The sequence below is a fragment of the Dunckerocampus dactyliophorus genome, chromosome 6 (assembly GCF_027744805.1).
Source record: "Dunckerocampus dactyliophorus isolate RoL2022-P2 chromosome 6, RoL_Ddac_1.1, whole genome shotgun sequence".
In the NCBI taxonomy this organism is placed as follows: Eukaryota; Metazoa; Chordata; class Actinopteri; order Syngnathiformes; family Syngnathidae; genus Dunckerocampus; species Dunckerocampus dactyliophorus.
The window spans coordinates 19,187,898-19,204,983 of NC_072824.1; positions in this window are offsets into that span (position 1 = coordinate 19,187,898).

The window sequence follows — 17,086 nt, forward strand, 5'->3', positions numbered from 1 at the left end:
TGCACAGTTTGCCAAAGTCATTTATTTCCTTATCCTTATCCGTCCTTTTTACCTTTCCTATCTCCTCTCCTTTCTTGCTACACCAACAGACAGTGGCCTGAGCATCTGTGTCAACAGCACCGATAAATGTTCTATTTTCACAGATGTAGTTTTTAAAATAAATAATTGCTCTCTGCCTTCTCTCTGTAAAGAAACATTAGACATGCATGCACACACGATTGTTGTTTATAGACAATATTTATATCTTTGTTGCTAACCAAAACAGCAGCACCTTCTGAGGCACTAACTGTAAACAGATTAATTTTACTGTGAAGTCATACCGGCTGCCACTCAGATATTGTAAACCCTTTTAAAGATGATCTTACATTGTTTGGAGATGGTGATTTTCCACAGATTCACCTTCTAGTTGCTTCTGTGCTCGCTCTACTGTGTCGTGTGTTACTCCAGCCCCTTTCACACAGCTTTCCAAAGCTGGCTTTCCCCCCGTGTTTTGCAGTGTCACAGTTCTCTATCAACAACTTGACATGACATTGCCTGACAAAAAGCATTATTGATGGGTAAGTGTCCACCCAAGTCTGACATGAGAGTGCAGAAAATAATGCAGAAAATACGAGAGTCATAACACATTCATTTACAGCAGTGAGCATTCACTAAGGATTGAATGAATATTGGAGCAAAACAAACAATCTTTCACTTATGGGAGAGTTGTGCAGGTGGGCTTCTGCTGCACAGACCTAATGCAAAGGTAAACAAAAAGAGGATCTGTGTGACAAATTCAGGCAAATCCCAATGTCAGCCACAACAATAACAAGAAAATCTGAAACTTTAAAAGGGACCAATTATACTAATTTTGGGGCCTTTGTATTGAGTCCTGTAGAGCAGCTACACACGATAACCTGCACAGAAAGCATTCTAGATCTTCCAGACTTTGCACCTCTTCCTGCAGTGTTTCCTGCCTCCCGCCCAAACGGTCTGTGTAATTTACTCCACCCCCGGCGCTCCTCCAGGTACGCCTCCGGCCGAGCCCACTCCGCTTTGATTGGTCACGCTTCTGGGGACTTCCGGACAGCTGCCGAACCCCTTTTGTCCGATTCGTTACACAAAATACAGTTAGGACACTGATAAATTGTTCTGACTCCTTGACAAGGCCAACTAATGTTGGAAAGGCGTCGGACTTAAGTTTGGCGGATAGTCCAGCTTCGTATTGGCCCATGTTCACAAAACAGTCCCGTGTGAAATGCCGTTCACAGATGAGCATATTTTTTTCTTGCTGGCCGGGAATCAGCAACTCCAATCACTTCTGCGTGATGCTTGCCACTTCAGGCACACCCAAACAAGCATTTCCTGAGAGCCATACGTGCTAACAGTGAACATAGCAGAGTGGGGGGAGGGCAGGCCTACAGTGTTTGCCTGGGCATGCCCATATAAGGAAGTCCGGGTTGCATTGATGTCAATGGAACTTGGTGTTAAAAAAAACTGTAAAACACAGCGTGCAGAGCCGTTCAAAAGTGCTTTCAGGTCTCACTTCCAAATGCGCAAACCTCATTATCTGGTGCGTCGGCATCGTTTAACATGAGAATACAACATTGTAACAACATTCATAGGTCAGAAATGAGGAACAGCATAATAGGTCCCCTTTAGGAGGATGTACTGTTGCAGCTTTTCTTTTAAAGAGAAACTAATTGTTATTATTTCATATTTTTTCAGAGAAACCGGTCCAATTTTATTTAACTTAAAAATAAGCCTCTTGTGTTCATTCATTGTTTGTACAGTCAAATGTTTTGTCATTTATGAGAAAAATGGTCTCATTTTCTTTTAAATGCAATTTAGGTGTCAAGATAATTGTGTTGTGTTGAAACAACAGGGTGGTGGGCAGAGTTTTCTTACATTTGATATTCATATTAGCTATAGTGATGATGCAATTTGATTGATGCAAAAATTAGCTATGGAAAAATATTGCATAAACGGACCTTTCTCAATTTTAATTGAAGACCCCTGGAACCAAAATGAAGTGCTTTAGGTCAAGGTCAAATTTATTTATATAGCACATTTCCAACAGTTAACTGCTCAAAGTGCTGTACAGCAGCCAGTGAAACACAAAACTACACACCTAATAATAGATTGTACAACCGAAAGAAAAACAATGGACTAAATTAATGACACTAATAAAACAGTAAAAACAATAAAAAAAATAAAAAAACAATAAAAACAATGGCCAGCTTGAACTGTGTTAAAAGCCAGTCCATAAAAGTGAAATTTCAATATCCGAAGTCTTGGACCAGCGACAGAGAAGGCCCTATCACCCCGAGATTTAAGATTAGATCTGGGAATGGTGAAAAGGAGCTGTGAGCTGGACCTCATAGTTCTAGAGGGAACATAAATGGTCAGGAAGTCAAATAAGTATGAGGGAGCCAGACCATTCAGTGATTTTAAAAACCAAAACAAGAATTTTGAACTGGATCCTGTAAGCAACAGATAACCAGTGTAAAGAGGGGTTATATCTCTTGGTGCCAGTTAACAGGCGGGCAGCTGCATTTTGAACCAGCTGGAAAAAACAAGACTGGACCACAGCATTCACTTGTTTACACAGTTTAAAAGAACCATCTAAAAGCACACCAAGGTTTCTTACATACGGTTGACAGTATGGCCAAGTGCACTGTCCACACCCTCTAAAAGAGCTGGATTGCCAAAAATAAGAATTTCTGTTTTTTTCTCATTAAGCTTAATGAAGTTGAAAGACATCCACTCCTTAATATCCTTAAGACAGTTCAATAGAGCAGAAAAGGAGTCTGTACCTGATTTCAAAGGCAGATAGATTTGCAGATCATCTGCAAAACAACGAAATGTGACATTGTATTTAGAAATAATTGACCCCAAGGGCAACATATACAGTGCTAGGGGTAGGGTTATGCTACGGTTGTGAACGATAAACTGTTGCAAAAGGGTATCCGGTTTAACAAATGAACAATTTGGTTGCACTGGTAGCAGCCTCCTGTATCGACAAGAAGCAGCCATAAATCTTTCGATTAAATGATTCTGGACACATTCACCGGGTATCGCGAGAAAAGCAATCGGATGGATGGATGGATGTTTATTGTCATTGCACACAGCATACAATAAAACTTAGTTTGGTGGCTCCACTTCCATTTCTAGCAACATTAAGACATGTTAAAACGTGAATGTTTCAAATGTCACAGGTATAAAAATATATAGTGTAAAATATTCATCCCATCTAACAAAAATATGTTCATTCAGCAAGTCTTTTTTGGTCTGTTATTCTGTTTACTTTATTTTTGCCAGTGCCTTACAGCATGCGTGGGGATATGATGTGCTCTTTTACACATTTGAAAATACTGTAAGAATGCCAAATTCATATAATTGGCATCTTTATTTTATAATGTAAGATTAATGTCTACATCAACAAACATTAGCCTAAGAATCGAATCGAATCGTATCGAGCTATGCTCTTTTTGAAATGTATGGTTTTTGAATAGTATTGCAACCGTTTATCTAGATTTTAGTTGAATTGTCTATCACAAAGAGATTTACATCCCTATTTTACGCACACTCGGTGTTCCCAACGTCACTCGCTCGCAACGTGTGTCTGTTTTTGCCATCGGAGTTGAACAGCTGCTGCCGTGTTAATGTCCAAGCAGCAGCTTTTTTAATTCTGCATTTGATCAAAGTTACTTAAGATTTGTCAGATCAAAGTGCAATTCCTGCATAAGATTTCTATCAAAACATGTGATACAGCGTCAATTTCACTACTTTCTGGTATCTAAGCATCATGGGAACTATAGTTCTTTCAGCGTAAACATAATGATCTGCGATATATTTTACATGTGTCTTTTCATAACTACACATCAACATAAATTTAGTAGTAGCAGCTACAACTGCCGTCAATATTTTAACTTTTAGAATTTTCAATTTGTGGAAAACAGTTAAAGCATCATACTTCGGTCATGTATGCAAAGTTATACAACATTTCAAAATGTAAATGCGTTGTTTTGTGACTCAGTTAAATAAATTAAATTTTTAAAAAGTCAGTTTGTCCAGTCCTATATTTTTGTCATTGTAGTTATATTAAAAGTAATGTTAAAATATCGTCTTGTCTTGTTTTCGTGAACCCAATATCATGTATTGTCTTGTCTCATGAGCTGAGTGTATAGTGACACTCCTAATAAGTAAGAAAGAAGCAGCTTCCTTCATTGTTCATGAGGTTACTATTGTGCTGCTGCTCTCATGTGCTTGTTTACTCATTAAGGATAATCCAATTATAGCACTCGAGAGCAGCTTACTACACAAACACGACAGAGAGGAGAGGACAGGTTGCAGCGGCCCGGCGGCCTCCACCCCTCCTCGCTGCTCCACTGCCAGGGACATGGGGCGCTGAGACCACAACATGCCTCCATAGCGGCTCGCTGGCCTGCCCACCTCCCATGGCGCTGTCCCGTTGAGTGTTGGCCGACTGATCCCTCTGTGCACATATGTCTACTTACGCTGTGTTCCTCTCTAATTAGCTGCAGCAGCCGAACACTGCTTCCTGCCATGTTGTTCTTTTACACGTTAAAAAAAGAGAATCAGGCAAATCCCAATAATAAAGAGGCACATTTCATACTATACAAGCAATAATAATGTCGAGGACAGAGTGCAGGTTACCTTGGCAACCAGCGGCTGCTTGGATGCAGGGCTTCATTTCTGTTAGTTCTCAATGAGTCATTTATTTAATCTAAACCTACTTTAGCCAAATGTGTCATTATCTATTCTCTCATTCTGCCACACAGGACACACACACAGTTTGATGGTTAATTATCAGTCTGTGGTTCCTCTGTGGAGAGAAGCTGATGACAGCTAATTAAAGATGAAGTGATGTATATGCGCCCTGTCCCTCGCCACCTCGCACCCCCCCACCCTGCAGTCCCTCACCGCCAACACCTCTCTGTCGCCTCCCACCTGCCTCATCATATGCTGCTGCTATTGGACAGTGAATATCCACAATGAGCGTGGACAATGGCCACTTTGCTTTACATGCTTTATTGATATGGAAGTCTATGTTGCCCATGTCTATAATATATATTCTACAATACACGCACTGGCCACAATATTAGGTAAAGACCAATATTCCAAACATATGCAACACTGCAGACTACAATCACTCTAATAAACATGCAGCAATTGTATTATTTATCCTTTAAAGTGTAAAAATGTACTTCACGATTTTCCCGAAATGGTAACGGTTACATCCTCAACAAGTTACACTGACAAACATAACATGTCTACACTTGCACGATTCAACATGTCAGAGAAAGAAGTAGCGGGGAGAAGCAGGTCTTTGATTGTACCCTTTCTCCAAGTCTCAGCAATTGCTTGTTGTTTGTTCACTTTGTGTGTTGAAATGTTACCACTTTCTAATAGGAAAAGAATGGATAAAGAATTTACCAATAGATAGATGGGCTTATGCAGTCATAAAAGAAAAAAGAAAGAAGAAAAAAAGGTGTATAAAAATAAATATGCAAATAATACACAGGTAAAGAGGTAAATACAGTAAAAATTATTTAAAATAACTAGGGGCATCACAAGACACTCGGTTCACGAGACGAGACGAGACTTTAACTTTACTTTTAAGAAAACTCTTCTGCACTCTGTGTGTATGCTAGCAGCCTCGCCTCCACCTACTGAGACAAAGAGACTGTATGACTGGCAAAAGGGCTCACTCTGTTCATGCCGTTGCTCAATGGAACAAATGCGCCAAGGTGCTGAATTCAATGCACAGAGTGAACTGTCTTCCTGCCTGTTTGGAGGCGAGAGACGAGGAAAAAACACACGCATACGCATGGCAATATATTATGGCCGGCAAAATTATCAAGTTCTTCTTCATTTATTGTGTGACTGATTATTTCATTCATTATTGTCCCAGGCCTAGTGTCCATGAGACATTTTTTTTCTGAACAAGAAATCTTGTCACATTTTAATCTTGCGAGATCTACACCGCTATTAAATACATATACAGGAGTACTGACAGAAACATTGTATAATGTATACATAAATGCAGGATATAGACCCGGGGTCACCAACGTTTTTTCTTGTGAGAGCTACTTTTAGAAAATGAAAATGGCCACGAGCTACTCATTTTTGTAGAAATGATTTTCATATCTTATTTCAATCCAAACAGATCAAATATGCTTGTTTTACCAAAACATTCACAAAATGCTGGTATCCACAACTCACATTTTATGTTTCAGAATACATTTCTTTCTAGTGTTCTCACATTATTAACTGAAAACCTGAATGAAAAGGCCTGTGGGCACCTCATGTGGTCGTGGGGGGCTACCTGGTGCCCACGGGCACTGTGTTGGTGACCCCTGATATAGACTAAACAGTACCTTATTACTTAGTAGACAATAATGATGGGTGAATGAAATTCACACAAAATGGTATTAGACTAGATCAGTTTGGTTCTCAGCCTTTGTCTTCCATATTCGGTACCTTCTAAACACCATATACTTGCGCTGTTTCTTAAACTGGCTATATCAGTACATTGTTTATGTTCTTTGATCTATCTATTACATAATTTTACTGTACATTGTGATATGCTAATGGGTTTCAGTGTTTTCAATAATATTTGTCCGCTAGGCTATAATGGGAACTAGGGATGTCCAATATGGTCCTTCATACCGACCGCTATCAAGCTCTACAACACCTGAACCATTTTGTATTCATTATGTCACTATGCATTCTTTACTTGTGTATCTTGCTTGCTGCTGTGACAGGTGAATTTCCCTGCTGTGGGATTAATAAAGTACTACTACTACTACTACTACTACAATACAAAAAGTGATATATCGGCTCATATCAGTATAATTTTTTTTCCCCGCTATTTATACGTGAGTGAGACCTCATCAGGCTGCACAGTGCTCTGCGGAGCATCAAGCTTGCACAATATGTCCACGGTCTGGAATAATTTCACAAGCTTTTCCTTTAGATTGTAAATATGCCACTTGGCAATGACTGTAAAGCGCTATTTATGTAAGGTGTCTTCATTCAATACTTCTAATATCACGCCTCAGGAAGAATCACTCAGAATATATATCAATATATAAAACCAGTTTATCCTTTCACTGATTGCATTATTTCAGTGTTCCATACTTTGCACTTTACATTGTCCTTAAACGGATGTACCACATAGAAATGTTCAGCTTTCCAAATTGTATCTTTGCTGTTGATAGTAGAAGGATCATAATTTTTTTTTTTTCAAATGACAATTTTGTTGAGACAAATTGTTTAAATGAATTATGGCACTTTTTCTATAACTCACATTGCATATTGCAGAATTTGTTTTATTTTGCACAAACAGTGTCTATTTGTGAAATGCATCCAGTGACATGACAGTAAAAGAAGCATAATGTTTTCATTCCCTACACGAGATGCGACCTGATATTGGTATGGTTTGATATCTATATATCGGTATATCGGATATCAGTAAGAAAGCCAATCTTGAGCATTTCTAATGAGAATAAAATAAATTCCGGGGTGAAGCAGTCACCATCATATAACCTTTAAGGGCCATGTGTTAATTAACATTATTAACATTTCATGCAAGTGAACGAGAAGCTAACACAACAAAGCGGCAACAACTTTAGAGCAAATGATTCCTGAAACTTGTGGTTTTGCCTTAATTGGTCCCACTGTAATGTAGACCTGTCAATGAAAAAAAATCTATTTTGTCTTTTAAAGTAAATAAGACAGTCATATACATCAATGAAATGAGTGAAAAGAGTTAAATTGTGGTAGTCATTACCAGTAATGGAGCAAGCTATACTGTTGTTTTGACAGATGTTGAATTGGCTTGACAAAAGTGCTCATTTAAAACAGCTTTCCTTTTTAGCTTGTGTGTGTAAATGTGGAGGCCCAAACCAAAAGGACCGGATTGTGACATCATAAGCAATATTTATGAAGTTGATCTGGAAGGTTTAGCAGAAATGAAACACGCTCCAAGTCACATCTGAGGATCTGAACATATAACTCACGTGGTCGCCGTCAGATTTATTATCTCAGCACTATTTCGGGGCTTCTCCTAAAGTCTCTCCTGTTGATGGACAAGATGATCGTAAAATGAAAAGAGAAGGGCAGCGGAGGGTCAAAGGGCTTTTAGATGATGGTGAGACGGCTCCAGGAAGAAGTACAAACAATTTGATTAACATCCTGGATGTCTTTTTTTTGTTTTTTTGCTTGACAGTCAGCCACATGAGATGACTGGTGGATACATCATCACTACGCTGCTGCTCTTTTTCCCCAGAGCGCACTCAGCCGTGTCCATGACCACGATGACGTCTTTATGAGGCTTCCCCGAGCCACGAGGAAGGAGACAAAGAAAAGTTTTGTAATGACAGAAGATTAGTGTGTGTCACTTTGTTGCCCTTTTATATTTAATGCTGTTTTCAGTCTTTGACATGGAAACAACAAGACAAGAACATAAGCTGACATACAGAGGCCAAGAAGGCAAGGGAATGAAGATCAGGTGACGAGAAGGTAATGAGACAACGTAAAAAGCCGTGGAAACAAAAAGAAAGACACAAATGAAGCAAGGCGAAAGAGAAGGAGACTTGCAAATAAGAGGGTGAAGAAGTCAATGAAGAAGAAAAAGCGGAGGCAAAGGTAAAAGAAGTACATTTAAGTAAACAAAGATGAGACAAGGAGAAGACCACAATGAGAAAAGGCAAGAAGGAGACAAGAAAATTGATAAAACAAAAGGAAATATAAACATGGTGAAAGAGGCAAGCCAAGGAGACAGGACCTAAATAATAGAAGGCAAGAAGATAAGGAGAAGATTCATTATTTATTTATTTATGACTTACCGTAATTAGGAAATTGTTTACACATTTATTACTGCACAGTGGTTCTGTCCACTTTACACTATTATTCATCTATTTATCTTTATGACTGAATAGGCGTCTTACAAACTCTACGATTACACACCTTTATTTTCTTTCACTATTAGAAAAATGCTAACCTGCAACATGTTAAACACAGGAAATGAACAAACTATCAGTAATTGCTGAGGCATGGAGAAGAGGTATGCCTGCTGCTTCCTACTCCTTTTCAGACATGTTGAATTGTGCATTATTATTATTGCGAACTTTTTTTGGAGCACGGTCAAAATAAACTAAACGATTACCGCTAAAATGACCAACAAAACGAGGAAGGAAAATGAGACAAGAAGAAAGACGTACTCATGAATGACAAAAGAAGTAAACAAGGAGACGAAGATGGACGTATGGAGGTGAAGAGAAGAAGATAACAGTCAGTAAAATGAGAAGGAGACAAGGAGAAGTAAACAAGGTGAAGCAGCTGAGGAGGAGGACACGAGGAGAAGGAGACATGGTGAGCATAATGAGGAGAAGTAAATTAGGTGAAGAACACAAGGAGATGAAGGAGAGCTTAAGAAGACAGGGCAATATATGAGGGTGAATAAGTCCAAATAAAGGAGAAGTGGAGCAGAGAGGGCGAACGAGGTAATAATATGTAAACAAAGAAAAGGAGACACGCAGAACGAGGCTGGATGAAGGAGATGAAGAGAAGGAGACAGTATAAAGACACCAAGGAGAAGATAAGGGGGAGGAGGCATGTAAAGGAGACAAAGTGAAGAAGCCAAATACTGTAGAAGAAGGAGACAAGATGAAGAAGGCAAGGAGGAGGAGACAAGGAAGATTAGGCAACAAGACATTAAACAATGCATTAAATCACTGAATTTGTTCTCATTCATTCATTCATTTTCTTATCCGCTTGTCCTCATTACGGTCGTGGGTGTATGCTGGAGCCTATCCGAACTGACTTTGGGCAAGAGGCGGAGTGCACCCTGGACTGGTCGCCAGCCAATGGCAGGGCACATACAGACAAACAACCATTCACACTCACATTCATACCTATGGACAATTTAGAGTCGCCAATTAACCTAACATGCATGTTTTTGGAATGTGGGAGGAAGCTGGACTACCCGGAGAAAACCCACACACGGGGAGAACATGTAAACTCCACACATGCTAACCACTAGGCAACCGTCCTGAATTCGTTCTATTAAAGAAAACATTAAGTTGACACATTGTGTATTTTCTGTTGTAAAGGTTGTCCTTTTATGTATTTTCTCCTCTAAAAGTTGTGCTAATGTTTCTTTTTTCTGCTCATGCTCCAATCTGTAGACTCATTTGGTGCATCCTGTCGCTCCAGTCCTGGCTGCTGAATTTGTGACTGGTTCAACAGGTGAAATCATCAGTGCCGGCAGGTGAGTCATCACAGTGTCTGAGTCACAAAAGTGTGTCTGTGTTGGCTCTTGACAGCCATCACGACTTTCTTCACTCTTCCTCCTTTTTATGCTGTTTCCTTGCCTCTTTTCCTCTGTCCTTCTTCAACTCTTTTGTCACGTTAGATATGGCTTCATTTCTGCTTTTGACTTTTAATTAGAATCGACCAAAATTGACTTTTGGTGGCTTTGACTGCTCCAATAGGTACTATAAACGAGTACAGTTATCCCTCGCCACATCACGCTTTGAATTTCGCAGCTTCACTCTATCATGGATTTTCAAAATATATTAATAAATAAATGATCGCTGTTTTGTGGTTGAGTACAGCCTATTATTAGTTTTTTAAAAATGCATATTTAAGCAAATGTTATATATTGTTTGTCTAAATGTTCAAACATATGAACGAAAATACAAATATAAGGCATTCAGAAGATGCATTCAAAGACATGATATGTAGTACTCGACACTGGTCACTAGGTGTCAGTAATGTTACTGTAATGTTTGGCGAGACACACAACCACCAGATTTGATCCCCGGAACAACAGGCTTTTATTGCAGGTTTGAATTATCGCACAACAGGCACAATAATGCCTGATAAAAACACGGGCTACTGTTGCGGCTGTAACCCACACCAAGCTGAAACTCAACTTTGAATCCCCAATGTCACACTTCCTGTCTGTCGCTCACTCAGCTCCTCTAGCACCAGAACGGTCTCATTAATGTCTTAAATGGCTTATTTACTCTTATTACATCTCCTATATTGGGTAATACAAATATAAAGGTGATTATAGGTTTGTTATTTCATGTCTAGAGGGCTCTAATAATGCTCTATTAATGTATTTGCGAATACTGTTATTATACATGACGACTATTTTTTTGTATAGCAAGACGAGTCAGCTTTTATTTGCAGTCTGCTTTTACACCTGCTGGCCGGTTGAGGGCAGGTCTGTGTTGGGCAGCTGCTTTGTAACATCACACACACACGCACACACACACACTGAGCGCTACGGCCCACTGATGTCCAGCTGCTCCTGTCAACACTCCACTACGGCGTGTAATTCACCCTCACACACACACACACACACACAAGAGCAGCTGAGGCCGAGTGGCCCTGCCCAGCACACACACACGTGCAAACACATACACTATAGCAGAAAGAGAAAGTGGACTAGTGGTCAGAGGGAAGGCGTTCAAGAGTTGAGGGTGACAGACGCACAGATACAGACAAAGAGACGCTTGAAGGGAATTATGGGAGGTGGGCTGGTACACTTTGTTTAAGTGGACTAATCAAAGCCACATCCCCTTCAAAGCTGGTGTGGTGTGTTGGTGGGAGGAGTAGCAGTGACAGACTGAGTCCATGTTCCCTTGCAATTATCAACTTACCCACTCCCGCCTCCCCTCCGAGACCCAAGCTGCTGCGCCCATCAACGACTCATTCAGGCCTTAACAAAGCGTCACCACGCCTACATACACACACACAGACACACAGGCCGATGTTTGATTCATGAGGCTAATTGGAAAACAATTTTCTGGGGCAATTATTTTGTTTGGTGATCTTCTCTCCTTTGAAGGCTGACTTGCTCCAGTGAGTGCCTCCAATCTATCATCCGCCGTCTATTCTGATGCAGCTACTTTACATGACACTATTTGTTCTTAAAGCCACATTAGCATGTTTATTTGTTAGTACAATGTCGCTGTCCAATGAAAAGCATGCATCTCCATATTTTGTATGTTGTTTTTTTTTTGTAACAGACAGAAGGGTAGAAACAAAGTAAAAGGAAATAAAATTGGGGTAACAAACTGAGTTCACATAGCATTTTTGTTGCATTTTTGGGGGATAAAAAGAATACAACTCACAACACTTGGATTTAGGAGTTTTTTTCACTTTTATGGCACAGGAACAAGTAATAATTTGATTGACAACAATTTTGATGACCTTGAACTGGACGATATCATCAAAGACTAGCAACCCGACTTGGACTTTGACGACTCAGAGTTTAGTTTGACGACTTGAAAACTGAGATAGTCAGTGAATGTGTTGAGTAAAATGTCCACATTCAACTGACGTGACATTTCCATTTGTCATTTCCACAAAGACAACAAATTCTCCATTTGAATCCGCCTCATTGAATGCGTCTATTAACATCCAATAAGGTTTAAGAACAAACAACAAATGTGTGGATTTCATTTCTGTGTACCTGAATGTTATGTCAGCACTCTTTTTCTGTCTTGCCACACTGGTCTTATTGAAAAAATAAAACAATTCAAAATTCATTAATTGTCTCTTGCCTTGACTTGAGACATGACTTGGACTTTCACGTCTGTACTTGAGAGTTGACTCAAGACTTGATTGAGACTTCCAAAACACTGACTTGCTACCACCTCTGGTAATTGTTAATCAGGCTACTATTTAGTTTAGTTGGGGCGCCCTGCTAGTTGCCTCATTATTGTTGCCGTTGTGTGGAATTGATGCATTTCTATTGGACTTTTCTTGACTTATGTTTGTTGCATTTTGATGAGCATTTAGCTGGGCTCTCTAGTCAGCCTTTGTGTTTTTTTGTACTTTGTGACTCGTGCAGGTTTGTGTGCACTTCTAATAAAACATTCAGAGTGTAGTTCACAACTACAACATAGCAACCCAAAAAATAACTAAAAAATATATATTTCAAATGTTCGAAAGGGAGTGGGAAGAAGATAAAATTGATTTAATCCCACCCCTAAATTACTTAATTTAACTTAACTTAAATATCAGTTCAACAAAAATGTTCACTTTTCTCATATCAATACAATGAAAATAGAACCATTTTCACAGCCAACTGTCTTCACCTGATCCTTTTTTTTTTCACACACACAACCCCCCCCACTACAGATTAGGATTGGGTCTGCTCTCTCTCTGGTGTCATCACAGTTATGTTTTAAATTGAATTACTCTTAAAAAAAAAAGCCAATTATACTGGCTCAGCCAAACAGGAGGAGAGACTTTTGTTTTTGCTGGCTTCCGTCGCAAAGGCCATGACCTCCTTAGAGGGAACAAGCTGTTTTAATAGGCTCTTACCACCACTAAGACCTTCTCCTTTCTCCCGTTATACTGACAACTGTGCGTGTGTGTGTGTGTGTAAAACGGGCATGGCCAGAGTGTGCAGCACAGCGCTGTCGACATGCCCCGAGGCCATTGTCTCAACTACGGCGCACGAATGCACCACGCCGACTGACGATAAACGCATTTACGCCTGCTTGGTGTGTGTGTTTGCTCTCTAAACTCTACGTAATAAAGTTGGCCACGCTGCATTCGCGATAAGGCATTACGCTGTTGACCTCTGACCCCTCGCTCTGCTTAATAGGGAAAAGCATGCAGGCAGGAGGGGCAATGTTTGAGCAAAAAAGATTTCAACTGGTCCAAAATGCACCTGCTGGCCTGGATTAAACGTTATGAACACATTACCCCTGTGCTTGCTACACTCCACTGGCTGCCTGTTACTTTTAGGATTCACTTTAAGATTTTACTGCTTGTTTTTAAATGCCTAAATGGGCTAGCCCCCTCTTATTTAAGTGATTTGCTGACTTTGCACACCCCCACCAGAGCACTGGGGTCTTGCAACTCCTTTATATTGTCCCAGGACTAGACTAAAAACAAGAAGAGACAGAGGTTTTGCAGTCGCAGGCCCTAAACTATGGAACTCTCTCCCCTTGCAAATCAAAACTGCTTCTAGAGTGTTTTAATTCATCACTAAAACACACCTTTATTCACTGGCTTTTAAGACAAGCTAATTTAGACATTTTTATCTATTGTTTTGTTTTATTTTTAAGTTGTTTTTAATGTATTACATGTTTTAATTTTTGTACTTGTTCCTTTTTATTTCATTTTAATACTTGTTACATGTTGCCTACTTTGGCTATTTTATTAAATTTTTGTAGCATTTAAAAAAAAAAAATTTAAATCTGTAAAGCACTTTGGGGCAGCGAGAATTGTTTTTAAATGTGCTTTATAAATAAACCGTGACGTTGACCTGGATTAAAAAAGGCTGTTTGCTGCCAGATGTCATTTCACTGTGCAGCTGTGCACTCAAAAACATTTGCACATTGTCATGTGCGACCTCCGTTCAGCGAGCATCAGCGTACTGCGTGTTTGTTGCTTTTGTGGATTTTTGTACAAGGCTTATTATAAAAGGAGCAGCCTTAACAAGGGGTGTCAAAGCTATCGTTGTTAACCAAGACCCTGTTGTTGTTTTTGCAGTGGTTAACTTCTTTTTACGCTTGTCACACAAGTTAAGAATTTTAATCCTCAAATAATTAACTGTGTTTTGCTTTTTCTTCTTGTTGTTGTTTTTTATATCAAAAGATTTTATTGCAAAAAAAAAGGAGCAGCCATAAGGCAGAATCTTGATGGAGCACACCCTTGTTAATGGAGTTAACATAGAGTGTGTTGTTGTTTTAACAGTGCTTAACTTCTTTATACATTTGTCAAGTTAAGAATGTTTAAAAATTGAAATTCGATGTGATCAATAGTCATAACTTGTCATTTTCTGGCTTTTTGTGGGGGGTTTTTCCACACACACTTATTAAGAGCATCTTAACAAAGTGCATTGTCACTTGTTGTCAAGTGTATGAGTTGATGTCATGTTTTTTGTTGTTTTTATAGTGTACAACTGATACAAATATTGACCGATATTACATTTTTATGCAAATATCGGGCCGATAATATTATATTATTATATTATCAGACATCCCTAGTTACAATTCTAACACAAGTTAAGAATGGGAAAAAATGAGATGCAACTTGTTATGATTTGTCTTCAAAGGTAAGATGAATTATTATAATTGGAGCTAGGGATGTTCGGATGTTGACTGTATAGTTATTCATTTTTTAGTTAGTAGTATAGTAACAGTGATGGATGTCAAAATCGTCCTTAAAATCTTGTCTGCACCGTTAATAAAGGCTTTAGTTTGACATCAGTTTGACACTGGAACTAATTATTTGCCAACATAATTTTAACTGGCAGTTGTATAAAGTAATGGTGTCAAAATTATTGTTATTAATTACAAGTCCGCACCATGTTTTAGCTGTTTTCTTTTGTGACAATATATTTAACACTCTGGCTGTCACTTTAGCTCTCTCGCGTCGCAGCGGCCGTCATCCGAGCATGTAAACACTGTGAAACAGGTGATGGAAAGGTGCACAACAGCTGACAGGTGGCAGCATGCAGTGATACAAAGGCAGAAAAATAACGCAGAGCGATTGTGAGGTCTGACCTTTTTACGGAAAACGGTTTTGTGATGCAAACGTATTACTTTTTTGAGCGCATATTGTTTTGCGAAGCAAAACGCTTTACATTTGTGACCCTACCAACTAGCCGGAACTACTTTCTTCATGGAGTTGTCAGGAGTTGTCCATCGAGGAAAAGGCTTCTTGAGACGTCATCTGTACTTCTGTGTAGAAGGTGTCGGACGTTTCGCTCCTCATCCGAAGAGCTTCGTCAGCAAACTAATAAGTGCTGGTAGCTTAGGCCTTAAATACAGTAAGAGTGGGCGGAATTGGTGTGCCAACACCCTCCTCCTATTGGTTCGTTACACTAAGCCTGGGCGGAGCAGTGGTATAATCCTATCCTGTTATTCACACCTACGATAAAAGGGAAGTGTCGCTCCCTGAATTGGGTATGAACGACTCTGATACTGGCTTGTTAGCATCTATTGTTCTGGCTCGGCCCTGCCTTCACCTCATTTGCAAGACTAAGAGCTGTGGGTTTTGGTCTCAGTAACCTGCTGAACACAGGGTCCAAATTAAACCTCAACCTCAATTAAACCTACTTTCTTCATCACCAAAAACTGACCACAACTATGCTCATGGGACAAAGTCATTAAAAAGTCACTGTTGATGCACTACACTGCAGATGGGGATGTCATACAACTTCATATGAAAAAATCCCAACTATCACTTTAAGTGAAGAAGGTGTGTCGGAAGTTGATCGCATTCTTCTATGTGCCACTGGGCCAGACAATTAACCAGCACGTCTACAAAGAGATTCTACGGTGTTCCCTTTGTTCAGTGTGCGAGGAGAGGCGAGAGTTGTGGCAAGACAACTCGTGGCGGCTTCACCATGACAACTAATCTGCTCACAATGCCCTGAGCATCGGACACTTCCTGGAGCAACCGCCCTACTCAACCGATCTGGCGGAGTGTGATTTTTTTCCTCTTTCCCAAGCTCAAGGGTCATCAAGGGGACCTGTTTTGAAAACGAGGGCGACACCAAGACGGCCGTGACGGCAGAGCTGCAGAAGATCCCCGAAGAATCTTTCGAGGAGTGCACGAAGGCCAGGCAGAAAAGGCTGGGAAAGTGTGATAGACTCCATGGGGATTACTTGGAAGGGGAAAACTTGTAGTTTGTAGTTTATATCCCTTCTGTGACACCAGTCCTGGAACTTTTCTGACACATCTCGGATGCCTCAGTTTTGTAAAATCAGACAGTGGAACCTCAAACACAATTCTTTGTGTGATGCTAGTTGACTTCCAAGTTATTGGAATTACAAAACAATTTTTTCCCATAGGTTAAAGTGAATTCATTTCCTCCAGGCTCAAGCTATCGCCATCATAAAACCTCTATTAACTGTACAGGCAATGTTTGGAATAACACTCTCAAACATGTGTAAAAAGAACTCAACCATCCATCCATCTTCTATGCCGCTTGTCCTCACTAGGGTCGCGGGGGTATGCTAGAGCCTATCCCAGCTGACTTTGGGCAAGAAGCGGGGTACACCCTGGACTGGTCGCGAACCAATCGCAGAAGAAGTCA